This window comes from Leucopleurus acutus (genome assembly GCF_964270905.1).
Source record: "Leucopleurus acutus genome assembly, chromosome: 17".
Classification (NCBI taxonomy): Eukaryota; Metazoa; Chordata; class Mammalia; order Artiodactyla; family Delphinidae; genus Leucopleurus; species Leucopleurus acutus.
In genome coordinates, this window is record NC_139159.1 from 36,342,089 (window position 1) to 36,354,587 (window position 12,499).

Consider the following 12,499-nt stretch of genomic DNA (forward strand, 5'->3'; position numbering starts at 1 on the left):
TAATGCCAACCAAAAAAGACTGCAAAGATCTTTTTACCTTAAACAAACACTTTTCTACACCTGAAATGGCTATTTTGCAAAGTGTGGTGCAAGTATTATACACAATACCGAGTCCATGCTAGGCATTTAATGAATTCTAAAGCAAAAGTAATAGGGAATGCCTGACTTCAATCAGGGATTTCTGCCTACAGAAAATCAGTGCTTCCTGTATTTTTGTATTGCCTGAAATGAGAGTAGCAGTGTTACATTTTACAATAAATGGAAGCTGTAATGAAAGAGTGTGTTTTAAAATTTGATAATTTAAAATGAAATACTTAGCTTTAAAGATATGGTCTGATAATCTGTGGTTCATTCCTTAATAAGCTTTTTGCTACAAAGAGTGCTCAGAAAACTTTTCCCATTCATTCATTCATTCATCCAGTCAGTTTACAAACAGAATTCTAGAGAAAGAGAACAAAAATTAAGAAGGGAGAAAATGATCAAAATAATAATTCAAGAATTTCTTCCAGGACCAAAAGACAAAGATGTTCATATTTAAAGGACCCACCAGCTACCCACAGTGACTGAAAAAGGACCTATGTTAAAGCACACCATTAAAAAGATCAGAACACTAAGAATAAAGAGAAGATTCTAAAAGTTTTCAGATGGAAGGAGCAGGAATAAACGGATGAGAATTAGAATGGCATTGGGTTTCTCAACAATAACACTTTTACGCTAAAACACTACAGTGAAATTTCAAGTTTTGTAAGACAATAACTTCCAACCTAGAATCCTATAGTCAAACTATCCATCAAGAGTAAGAGTAGAATAAAAACATTTTCACATATACAAGGATGAAAACATTTATTTTCCATCCATCCATCCACCTTTTTTTTTTTTTAAGGGAAAGTTACTAGAGGATGTGCTCCAACGAAACATGAGAGCAAGACAAGAAAGAGAAAGATGTGGGATCCAGAAAAAAGGACCAGGAGAATGTGACGGGAAATTCCAGGGTGAAAGATATGTGGCAGAATTAGAGAGCAGTCGTTTTCACCAGAGAAGGAAGATGGCAGACTCCAAGAAGAAAGACTGGTTAGTGTAATCGAATTTATTTAGCTTACTAATTTTGAGTATTTGGGTAGTTATATTGATAGATGTTTGATAGATCTAATGAAATACTTGATAAAATTCGAGAGAGAACTTAAAAATATACGCAAGTAGAAAAAGGAAACAATTATTAATTCCATGAAAGCTAAAAATTAGACAAGAATGGAAACAGCGTTTCTCCGACTGTTCTGTGGTGAAAATTTTAAGACTTTTTAGAGCTTCTGAAATACTAGTATATTATAAATCTCGAAGGAGAGAACATGCAGCATAGAGCACTATAAAATTTATGTATATTTTTAATTACATTACTTTAAAATTTTTAAAAATTAGTATTCACACGGTTCAAAATTTAAAAGTGTAACAGACAGATAATTCAATAGAAAATTAGGCAAAACACCTAGATACTTCACACAAGGGTATATCTAAATAGCAAATAGTAAATGCATGTGACAAGGTGCTCGACCTCATCAGTCATTAGAGAACTGCAAGTTAAAACCACAGTGCAATATCACTACACAAATACAAGAATAATTAAAATTTAAAAGACAGAATATAGCAAGTGTGGGTGAGGTTTTGTAACAATTGGAGCTCTTGCACATTGCTGGTGGGAGTGTCAATTGGTACAATCAATTTTGCAAACTGTATGGCAGTACTATTAAAATTGCAGATATGCGGATCCTCAGCAATTCCTTGCCTAGGTATATGGACATGCATATGCATATACTAGAAAGTTCATAGTAGTGCTATTTATAATAGCTTCAAACTGGAAATTACCCAAATATCCATAAATAGTGGAATGGGTAAATGATTTGTGGCCCATTTTTTTACACAGTGGGATACTAAACAGCAATGATATTGAGCAGTGTGCAATATTGATGAATTGCACAAATACAATACTGGATGAAAAAGCTAGACACAGAAGAGTATACATTTTATGAGTCAATTCCTATTAAGTACAAAAACAAGCAAAACTAGCCTATGCTTTTAGAAATCAGGATAATGTCTACTCTTGTAGAGTGGTCATAGTGACTAGAAGGGACAGGATGAGGCCTCTGGGGTGATAGAAATGTTCTGTTTCTTGATCTAGGACCTAGACTCTTGGTGCCAGTTGCATGGGTATGTTCAATTATGAAAATTCTTTGAGGTTACACAATGTGCACTTTTCTGTATATATATATGTTACACTTCAATAAAAGGTTAATAGGTTTAAATACAAAATAAATAATACATGTGGGTGTATATTATGTCTCTTACTTTTATTTAATTAGTATTACAGTATATACCTGTTCACCTTGCTTGTCTTTCACTTAGTAATCTATTTCAGATATCTTTCCATACAAATGCATAAAAAGCTTTCTCAACTTTTTTTTTTTTTAAATGATGGATATGCCATAATTTACCCCTCATTGGTGGACACTTAGCTGGTTTCCACATATTTACTGTTACAAATTATGCTGCAATAAGTAATCATTACATATGTCATTTCATACATGTGTAAGTGTATCCATATATATGCCCTAGAAGCTGAACTGCTGGACAAAAGAGTTATGTTCATTTGTAATTTTGGTTTGTATTGTTGAATTGACCTTCACTGAGGTTGTTCCAGTTTTCTTTTTCTGCAGACAAATGAGAGTGCTGTTTTTCCACACACCTTCTTTCATTTCTTTTCGAGATAGATAGTATAATATTGATCTGCTGATTCCTGTATTTCAGTGCTTCTAAACTCATTTAAATGCTAAGATTCTTTTTATTGCAGACCTTCTAAATATCTGGCTTCAATTTTTTTATCACAACCTCAAACTTTAGCTTTCATGATAGTTTCACCATTATACAGCTTAAAAAATATGTATATCTAGTGATATGTACAGTGTTTAATTAATGCCCATAATGAATGGCTGATGACAGGAAACCTAAAGAATACTGATGCTAAACTACATCAACCAAATGAGAAACAAAAAACATGAGAATAATTATGCAAATTAGGCTAAAAAACAAGCCTCACACCTATATGTTGAATTCATCTATTCAAAATTCTATAGAATCATATTAAGTCATATTTTCCATTTACTGAGAATAAAGGTTATTTATATCTGCATGTGGTATTTTAGGGACATGGTAGCTTGAAATGGCATGCTTGAAATCTCTCATAGCCTGTTTTTTTGTTTTGCTTGTTTTTTTAACTTCAATGCCTTTTATTCCTGTAAGTTCTTTTTATTTATTTATTTTTCTAATTTTTTAAAAAATTAATTTTTATTGGAATATAGTTGCTTTACAATGTTGTGTTAATTTCTACTGTACAGCAAAGTGAATCAGCTATATGTATACATATAATGTCCATGGACAGAGGAATGGATAAAAAAGATGTGGTATATATATACAATGGAATATTATTCAGCCATAAAAAGGAATGAAATTGGGTCATTTGTAGAGACGTGGATGGAGCCAGAGACTGTCATAAAGAGTGAAGTAAGTCAGAAAGAGAAAAACAGATATCATATATTAACGTTTATATGTGGAATCTAGAAAAATGGTATAGATGATCTTATTTGCAAAGCAGAAATAGAGACACAGATGTAGAGGACAAACGTATTGACACCAAGGGAGGAAGTGGGGGCGGGTGGGATGAATTGGGAGATTGGGATCGACATATATACACTATTGCTACTATGTATAAAATAGATAACTAATGAGAACCTACTGTATATAGCTCAAGGAACTCTACTCCATGCTCTGTGGTGACCTAAATGGGAAGGAAATCCAAAAAAAGAGGGGATATATCTCATAGTCTTTTAAATTAGAAACGAAGACAGAAAAGTTGAAAAATAAACCACTTAAAAAAGTACAAATGCAAGAATTTAAAACATCTCATATTCTAATTTTTTCTATTCTTTGGTCTGAAAGCATCTGGTAACCATTGGGGGAAAATGGGTGAAGGATATGTGGGACCTCTCTGTATTATTTTTACAACTTCCTGTGAGTCTATTATTATCTCCAAATAAAAAGTTTTAAAAAGTTGTACCTGGGTGTATTAGTTTCCAGGGACTGCCATAACAAAGAACCACAAGAATTATAAAAAGGTATGTAAATGAGAAGTAAGGCTTCCTGATTCTTCAGATCTCCAGTTCACCTTCCCTAAGACAACAAATAAATTTAACAAATATTATGTGCCATAATGCTAGGTGCTGGAAATAGAGGGATAACAAAAGACACATGGTCTCTGTCCTTAAAATGCTTTTAGTGTTCTAAGGGAGAGAGAACCTAAGCATACAATTACAGTACACACTACATGTGTAACACTGGGTAGGCCCCTTAACCTCTTGGTTTTTTGAAGTCCTCAGTTGTAAAAATGTGAGGGTGCTATGAATTTATATTTGGGGCACGACAAGGTCGAGAAGAGTGTGTCTTTTCCTTTATTCTTCCAAAGTGGAATGTCTTCCCTCTCTTCCGCATGGGTCCAAATCTCACTTGTTCTTCAGGCCGACTGCCAAGGAGCCTTCCCTGACTCCCCAGGCCACACAAATCTCTGCCTCTTAGGTTCAGTGCCATACAACCTAGCTGTCTCTTACGTTAATCTTGTCTCTCAAGCCAAACTCAGGATATGGGTCTCTCTTGCCCTCCTGTGGCCCCTGCGGCTGTGCCAGCCCACTGGCACACCCCACGTGGGGTGTCTACTACACTAGGGCATGGGTGGGGAGGCCCAGGGGTGAGGGGCGAGGCAGAGTACCTTTGCCTCTACCCTGTTCTCCTCCACAAAACTGCCCCTCCTCCTCAAGCCTGCCCCTCAAGTCAAAGGTTCCATATATGACCTCACTGGGTAGTGATGCCCTCACAGGCATTCTCAGAGTTTCCATGGCAGCATAACTGTGCAAACGGGCTGCACTCAGAGAAACTTCTCTACCAGTTCTCCACCAGATACCAATCTTTTTGGCTGTCTGTGTGAGAATGTGTGACCGGATAGTGTATGTGTACTCTAACCTGTGCTCTGTTCCCTGGGTGGGCAGTGCAGCAGGTACACCCAGACAGGGCAACTCTACAGGAGGTATGATACACACACAACCTCACCTGGCTGGCACATGTTCCTGTGGGGGTTGCCAACTACGTACAGCTGAGCACCTTCCCAGATGTAAGTAATACCGGTGACCTGGGACGCCTTCGGGGACGCACAGTTCTCACTGCTGAGGACAAGTGAAAGGTCATCCCTGGACAAGTGTGCAGGACGGTTCTGAGCTTTATAAATGTAGCCTTACCCTTTGGGCTACAGGATGCTTCCATTCAGACCCTTTCCTGATTGGCCTCTTAACAAAAGACAAGTGCATTTTTGTTGGCAAATTGTTAATGGAGTGGTTTGAGGAACAGGGCCACTCTTGAACCGCACCTTCAAACCCAGGCACCACTGTACTATCATGGAGACATCTATATCGGTCCCCTCAGACACATCCCTTACTGAGTTGCTGGGTACTAGGGGAGAGGGTGTTGCCATATTGATGGGAAGACCGTAAGAACGAAGGGGGGGTGATGAAGTGCTAATGAGACTGGAGGGCTGAGGAGATGGTGTCCCAGGAGGCTGGGTTGATGTGAGCCTAGACTTGGTATCCAGAACCCGGTTCTGAGTCTCCTGATCACTCTGCCTCAGTATTTGTCCTTGTTCTAATCGACATAAAAGTATTAGACAGCTAGAGTTCAGTGTGGTTGAAATAGCAGTATAAATGGGGCCAAGAAGGGTTGCCAAGGTGGGCAGGGTTCTTAACAAATTTATATTAGATTATTTTTTTCCAAAACCTGAAAGACATTTCCATGAAAGCCTCAGAAGTGACAGACTGCAAGAAATGTTTTCTCTGTTGTGGAAGGGAGAGATGGAGAGGATCATGATTGCAATTACTTTCGGGTTCTACTGTTTTCCCTGGGAACGGTGAAGAGACTTCCTCATCTGCTGCAGCCCTAGGCTCTAGGGATTGCTTTTGCAGCCAGTGTCCCTTCTCTAGGGACTCATAGAGATGATGGGCCAAGGCTGTGTTTTGGACGTCAAGTAGGTTAAAAGTTCTTCAGCCAGAAACTGGGAGAGACATGAGAGAGGGAAATTCTGGCAGGAGACTGTGCACAGCAGAAGTGACTGATCAGTTCTGATTTTCTTTGCAGCAGCAGTGCCTCCCGTTTCTCCTCCTACACCTGGTCACTACCATGTCCTGTACCGCGGGTGTGGAGAAACGCATTTGGGCTGGCACGGGGAGACATACTGCCTGGTTGGTGGCTACCGGCTCTACGGGGATGTTCCTTTGGCCACGCCAGCTAAGGTAGAAGCAGAGAAGCCAGTCCCCAGACGTGCTCCGAAGAGAAAGCACTCTCTGGAATGGTCGGACGAAGACCTGGGTTGCCCCAGACCCAAAATCCGGCGATTGGAGCTTTCAAGCAGCACAGGAATACAAGGTGCTTTGATTGTCAAGCAGGGTGGCCCAACCTCTGGGCACATCGCCTCTGCAAGAGCCACAGTAAACGCATGTCCCATATTTGCTCTTTCAAGGTCGGCAGCAGGGAGTCCCCTCCTAAAGAAGGTTCTCTCTCATTGCCACACTATCCAAGGTTGCCACAAATGTTCCTTCCTGTGGGCCTCATCAGGCTAAGGGCAGAGTTGTCTCTTTGCTTCTCTGAGTCGCACCATATGGTCTTAGTAACACCTCTTCACCCTGTTGACCATGTTTTTCACGGGGGCTGCTGCTGAGACTTTATCTCATCCTTTCATGGTAGAGAGAGAGAGGATTCTAATGAATTTTACTTCCACGGGAGAGGGGAGTGTTATGATTATGTTGTCATTTTCTATTATGTCCTTTTGTCATGAATTTCTTTTCAATTTCATGTTAAAATGGGCCCACCATTTCCACTTTGTGAGGTCATTCAGCACCCTCGTTTTGCACCTTTAACATCTCTCTCAGTATCACTTGGAAATGTTTGAAATGGCATGAGCTTGTCCTCACATTCCTATCAGCTGTAAATCCGGAGCCCCAACATGAACCTAACCATTGAACAGAACACCTCTCCACTACCTGTGTAACACTGGGTAGGCCCCTTAACCTCTTGGTCTTTTTAAGTCCATAGTTGTAAAAATGTGACGGTGCTATGAATTTATATTTGGGGCAGGACAAGGTAGAGAAGAGTGTGTCTTTGCTTTTATTCTTCCAAACTGGAATGTCTTCCCTCTCTTCCCCTTGGAAGATGCTCCTTTGGCCACGCCAGCCAAGGTGGAAGCAGAGAAGCCAGTCCCCAGACGTGCTCCGAAGAGAAAGCACTCTCCGGAAATGCCGGACGAAGACCTGGGTTGCTCCAGACCCAAAATCCGGCAATTGTAGCATGGTGCCAGGAGGCGGACCCCACAGAATCTTGCAGGTGAGCCATCCTGAAGAGAAGGCAATGGTTTAAATGCCTAAGGCAGGGAATGCCTCTTCCTGCACTGACACCCCCCCCCGCCCCCCGCCCACTGCCCACTGCCACAGATTAGAACCTGCATCTTTTTGTCTGAGCCTTCCCCAGCCAGGAGCCTCCTTCTATACTAAATGGCCATAAGCCAGGAGCCTCAGAAACTGAGGTTTGTAATGAGAGTCTGCCCTGAACATCCCGGGGCTGAAGCTGGCCTGGAAGAAACCCTGACGTTCCTCTGCTTAATCCTCAGGGGCCCCTTTGTGAGCTAAAGAAAGAAAAGTCTAGAAAAAACGGATACCTGGGAGGGGAAGATGGCAGAAGAGTAAGACACGGAGATCACCTTCCTCCCCACAGATACACCAGAAATACATCTACACGTGGAACAACTCCTACAGAACACCTACTGAATGCTGGCAGAAGACCTCAGACCTCCCAAAAGGCAAGAAACTCCCCCACATACCTGGGTAGGGCAAAAGAAAAAAAGAAAAAACAGAGACAAAAGAATAGGGACGGGACCTGCACCAGTGGGAGGGAGCTGTGAAGGAGGAGAGGTTTCCACACACTAGGAAGCCCCTTCGCGGGAGGAGAGTGCGCGTGGCGGAGGGGGGAAGCTTTGGAGCCGTGGAGGAGAGCACAGCCACAGGGGTGCGGAGGGCAAAGCGGAGAGATTCCCGCACAGAGGATAGGTGCCAACTGGCACTCACCAGCCCGAGAGGTTTGTCTACTCAGCTGCGGGGGTGGGCGGGGCTGCAAGCTGAGGATCGGGCTTTAGTCAGAGCGCAGGGAGAGGACTGGGGTTGGTGGAGTGAACATAGCCTGAAGGGGTTAGTGCACCACGGCTAGCCGGGAGGGAGTCCGGGAAAAGATCTGGAGCTGCCGAAGAGGCAAGAGACTTTTTCTTCCCTCTTTGTTTCCTGCTGCGCGAGGAGAGGGGATTGAGAGCGCTGCTTAAAGGAGCTCCAGAGACGGGCGCGAGTCGTGGCTAAAAGCGCGGACCCCAGAGACGGGCAATGAGACGCTAAGGCTGCTGCTGCCGCCGCCACCAAGAAGCCTGTGTGCGAGCACAGGTCACTATCCACACCCCGCCTCCGGGGAGCCTGTGCAGCCCGCCACTGCCAGGTTCCCGGGATCCAGGGACAACTTCTCCGGGAGAACGCACGGTGAGCCTCAGGCTGGTGCAAAGTCACGCCAGCCTCTGGCGCCGCAGGCTCGCCCCGCACTCCGTGCCCCTCCCTCCCCCCGGCCTGAGTGAGCCAGAGCCCCCGAATCAGCGGCTCCTTTAACCCTGTCTTGTCTGAGTGAAAAACAGACGCCCTCCAGCGACCTACACGCAGAGGCGGGGCCAAATCCAAAGCTGAGCCCCTGGGAGCTGTGAGAACAAAGAAGAAAAACGGATATCTCTCCCAGCAGCCTCAGAAGCAGCGGATTAAAGCTCCACAATCAACTTGATGTACCCTGCATCTGTGGAATACATGAATAGACAGCGAATCATCCCAAATTGAGGAGGTGGACTTTGAGAGCAAGATTTATCATTTTTTCCCCTTTATCTCTTTTTCTGAGTGTGGATGTGTATGCTTCTCTGTGAGATTTTGCCTGTATAGCTTTGCTTCCACCATTTGTCCTAGGGTTCTGTCTTTTTTTTTAAATTTTTTCTTAATAATTATTTTTATTTTAATAACTTTATTTTATACTACTTTATCTTCTTTCATTCTTTCTTTCTTTCTTTCTTTCTTTCTTTCTTTCTTTCTTTCTTTCTTTCTTTCCTTCCTTCCTTCCTTCCTTCTTTCCTTCCCTCATTTAGACAAAGAATCATCCCAAATTGAGGAGGTGGACTTTGAGAGCAAGATTTATGATTTTTTCCCCTATTCCTCTTTTTGTGAGTTTGTAAGTGTATGCTTCTGTATGAGATTTTGTCTGTATAGCTCTGCTTCCGCCATTTATCCAAAGGTTCTATCCGTTCGTTTTTTTTTCTTAATAAGTAGTTTTTAATTTAATAACTTTATTATATTTTACTTTATTTTATTTTACTTTATCTTCTTTCTTTCTTTCCTTCTTCCTTCCCTCCTCCCTTCCTTCCCTCCTCTCTTCCTTCCTTCCTTCCTCCCACCATCCCTCCCTCCCTCCATTCTTTTTTCTTTTTTTCTTTCTTTCTTTCCTTCTTTCCTTCTTTTCTTCTTTCTTCCTTCCTTAAATTAAATTCAATATAGATATTTAAATTTAAGGTAAAATTAAATTATAATTTGAAATTATATGTGGAGTTTTATTCCCTAAAGAATATTTTGGAAATTTCTACTCCTATTTTAACTTATATTTTCAGAGAAGGTATTTGGTCCAAATGAAGAATATCTTCAATTATTGTTCTTCTATTGCAAGCAAAAAAGGATTTATACTTCTTTTCATGAAATACCTTCTGTTTGACAACAGAAGGATAAATATTTTATATTTTTAGAAACAACAGTCAGGCTACTGATATTCTTAATGAGTTTTAATAAATCTGAATGCTTCTTATCATCTACTCTTTAGCTGGTACCTGAGGAGTTGTATACCTCCAGGAAGATATGTGCTCCAGACCCGTAAATATGCAGTTCACAGAGCCCACCACCAGAGGACAATAATGAAGTAAAATCTTGAAACCATGTAGTGAAAATAGTGGGAGTTTAAATAAAAGCAACATTTCACAGTATGCTTTTCTGACCAATGTTATATCTAATACCCTAATGGATTATATGTACATGGATTCTGAAAAGTCAGCAGCACACTTCACTGGTCAATTTCTATGATAAGGGGAACGGAATTTGAGTGTAGAAAAACAGTATACTTACATCTTAAAATTCCACCCCTACAGAATCTACTCACTATTGAAAACTGGTAAGAATAATAGCTTTCTGTGTCTCAGTGACCAGTTAACATTTTCAAGAGTAGAATTTATCTTCCTATGATGCTCAAATACACAGGAAAAATGCATATCTAGGACAATGAATAAACTCTATATGACATGAGAAAATAGTTATTCAAATGGAAAAAGTATAAGATCTACAAGGCACAGTTTTATATGCATTAGTGTGGATATATATACATAAAGAAGCTCTAAGAAACATAAAAATCACTTCCAGGAAGCAATTTTAGGTAGAAGAGAATTAACATGGATGAGGAAGAAAAGAGAGTTGGTTTTAAAATAGTTTCATTGACTTGTTTTTTTTGTTTGTTTATTTATTTGTTTTATTTATTTGGTCTTTGGAATATAAGAAAACAGTGGCTTTCAGATCAGTATCCCAGTGGTACAAAGGGACCGAGGTCTATCCTGGAGCCCAGCCATTGTTTGACACTCTTGTAATAATACTGGTGAAATACAACCAAACCATTTGAACTATAAGCATCCTCTCTGACAATAAACTTAAGACACCAACATTATATATTAAAGAAAATAAAGAGAGAATACTGTTTTCTTTAGAGAAAATACAGATCCTGGACCAAATCAATAATGTCAGCAAACCTCATGGGTATAAAATATTCTGCTGTCTATCATTTAGAACATGCCTCTAGAGGAGGGAAACTGGGTGATAATTTCCCCAGATTTTATATTTAATTCAAATATTTTAGATAAGAGGCATCTCTAGTAAAACATTGTATTATTGATTCTTTCCAATATGATAGCTCAGAGGAGTTCCTCTTTCTTTCTCAAATACATATGGGGAAATGGAGGTGGGTGTGGGTTATAGGAAGTATCTAAATAGAGCATAATAATCAACAGTTTGTTTTTTAAAAATAGAAATTTCTATTCAAATTGTTTCCAGAGACAGAAACACACAGAGACAATTCCATGTGACAACAGTGAAAGAGACCAGAGTGATGCAGCTGCAAATCAAAAAACTGCCAACACCAGTGACTGATGGCCACCACCAGAATCTGGTTAAGACAAAGAAGGATCCTCCCCTTGAGGCGTCAGAAAGAACATGGCCCTCTCAACACTTTGAGTTTGAACTTCTGGCCTCTAGAGCTGTGATAAAATAAATTTCTGTTCTTTTAAGCTAACAAGTTTGTGGTATCTTGTTATGGTAGCCCTAGAGATGACAGTATTTGATTCCTGAGCTGGCAACTGTATTTTGACTATGTAATGACTATTCCAAGATAATCAACAGACACAAAGATAAAGGCAAAACTGAGACTAAGCCCAGTTCTTTTTATTCCCAGAATAATAAATGATTTTTTAATTAATTTAGATCTCTTTGTCTAACCCCTCTGCTTTTCAGAAGAGTATGTGGGACCAATCAAATATTAATATGTTATACTTTCACTTTAATTCATCTCAAATTATTTCTAATTCCCCTTATGAGTTCTTACTTGACCCATGAATTATTTAGGAATACATTCTTTAATTTCCATTTGTGATTTTCAACAAATTTCTTTCTGTTAACGGTTGCTTATTGCATTCTGTTGTCATCTGAGAGCACTCTCTGTATTGTTTATGTCCTTTAAAATGTACTGAAATTTGTTTTATGGCCTAGCATATAGTATATCCATGTGCATTTGAAAAGAATGTATATTCTGATGCTGTTGGGTGGAATGTTTTATAGATGGCTGTTACGTCTACTTGATTGATAATGCTGTTCAAGGTTTTTATTTTCTTGTTGATTTTCTGTCTGTTCTGCTATTGAAAGAAGGGTATTAAAGTATCCAACTATTATTGTAGAACTGTCTGTTTCACTTTTCTGTTGTGTCGATTTTGCTTCATTGTATGTTGGAGTCCTGTTGTTAGGTGCATATAAGTTTATAATTATTATGCATTCTAGATGGAATAATCACTTTATCATTTTAAAATGTCTTTGTCTCTAGTAAAAATTTTCATCTTAAAATATAATTTTTTTCTGATATTTTCTTAGCCACTCCAGTTTTGTTGTTGTTGTTTTGTTTTGTTTTTACTGTTATGGTATATCTATTCCAACCCTTTTACCCTTCAGCTATATATTTTCTTTTTTTTCTTTTTGTAACATCTTTATTGGGG

The 12,499-nt window shown here is 39.9% G+C and overlaps 1 long non-coding RNA gene across 1 annotated transcript; it reads left to right on the forward strand.

Annotated features, from left to right (window-relative positions):
* The first annotated feature begins 6,375 nt into the window (after positions 1-6,375).
* Positions 6,376-8,115, forward strand: LOC309974062. Its single transcript, XR_014326852.1, has 3 exons — positions 6,376-6,510; positions 7,294-7,464; positions 7,748-8,115. It is a non-coding gene; the product is annotated as an uncharacterized lncRNA (long non-coding RNA).
* The last annotated feature ends 4,384 nt before the right edge of the window (positions 8,116-12,499 follow it).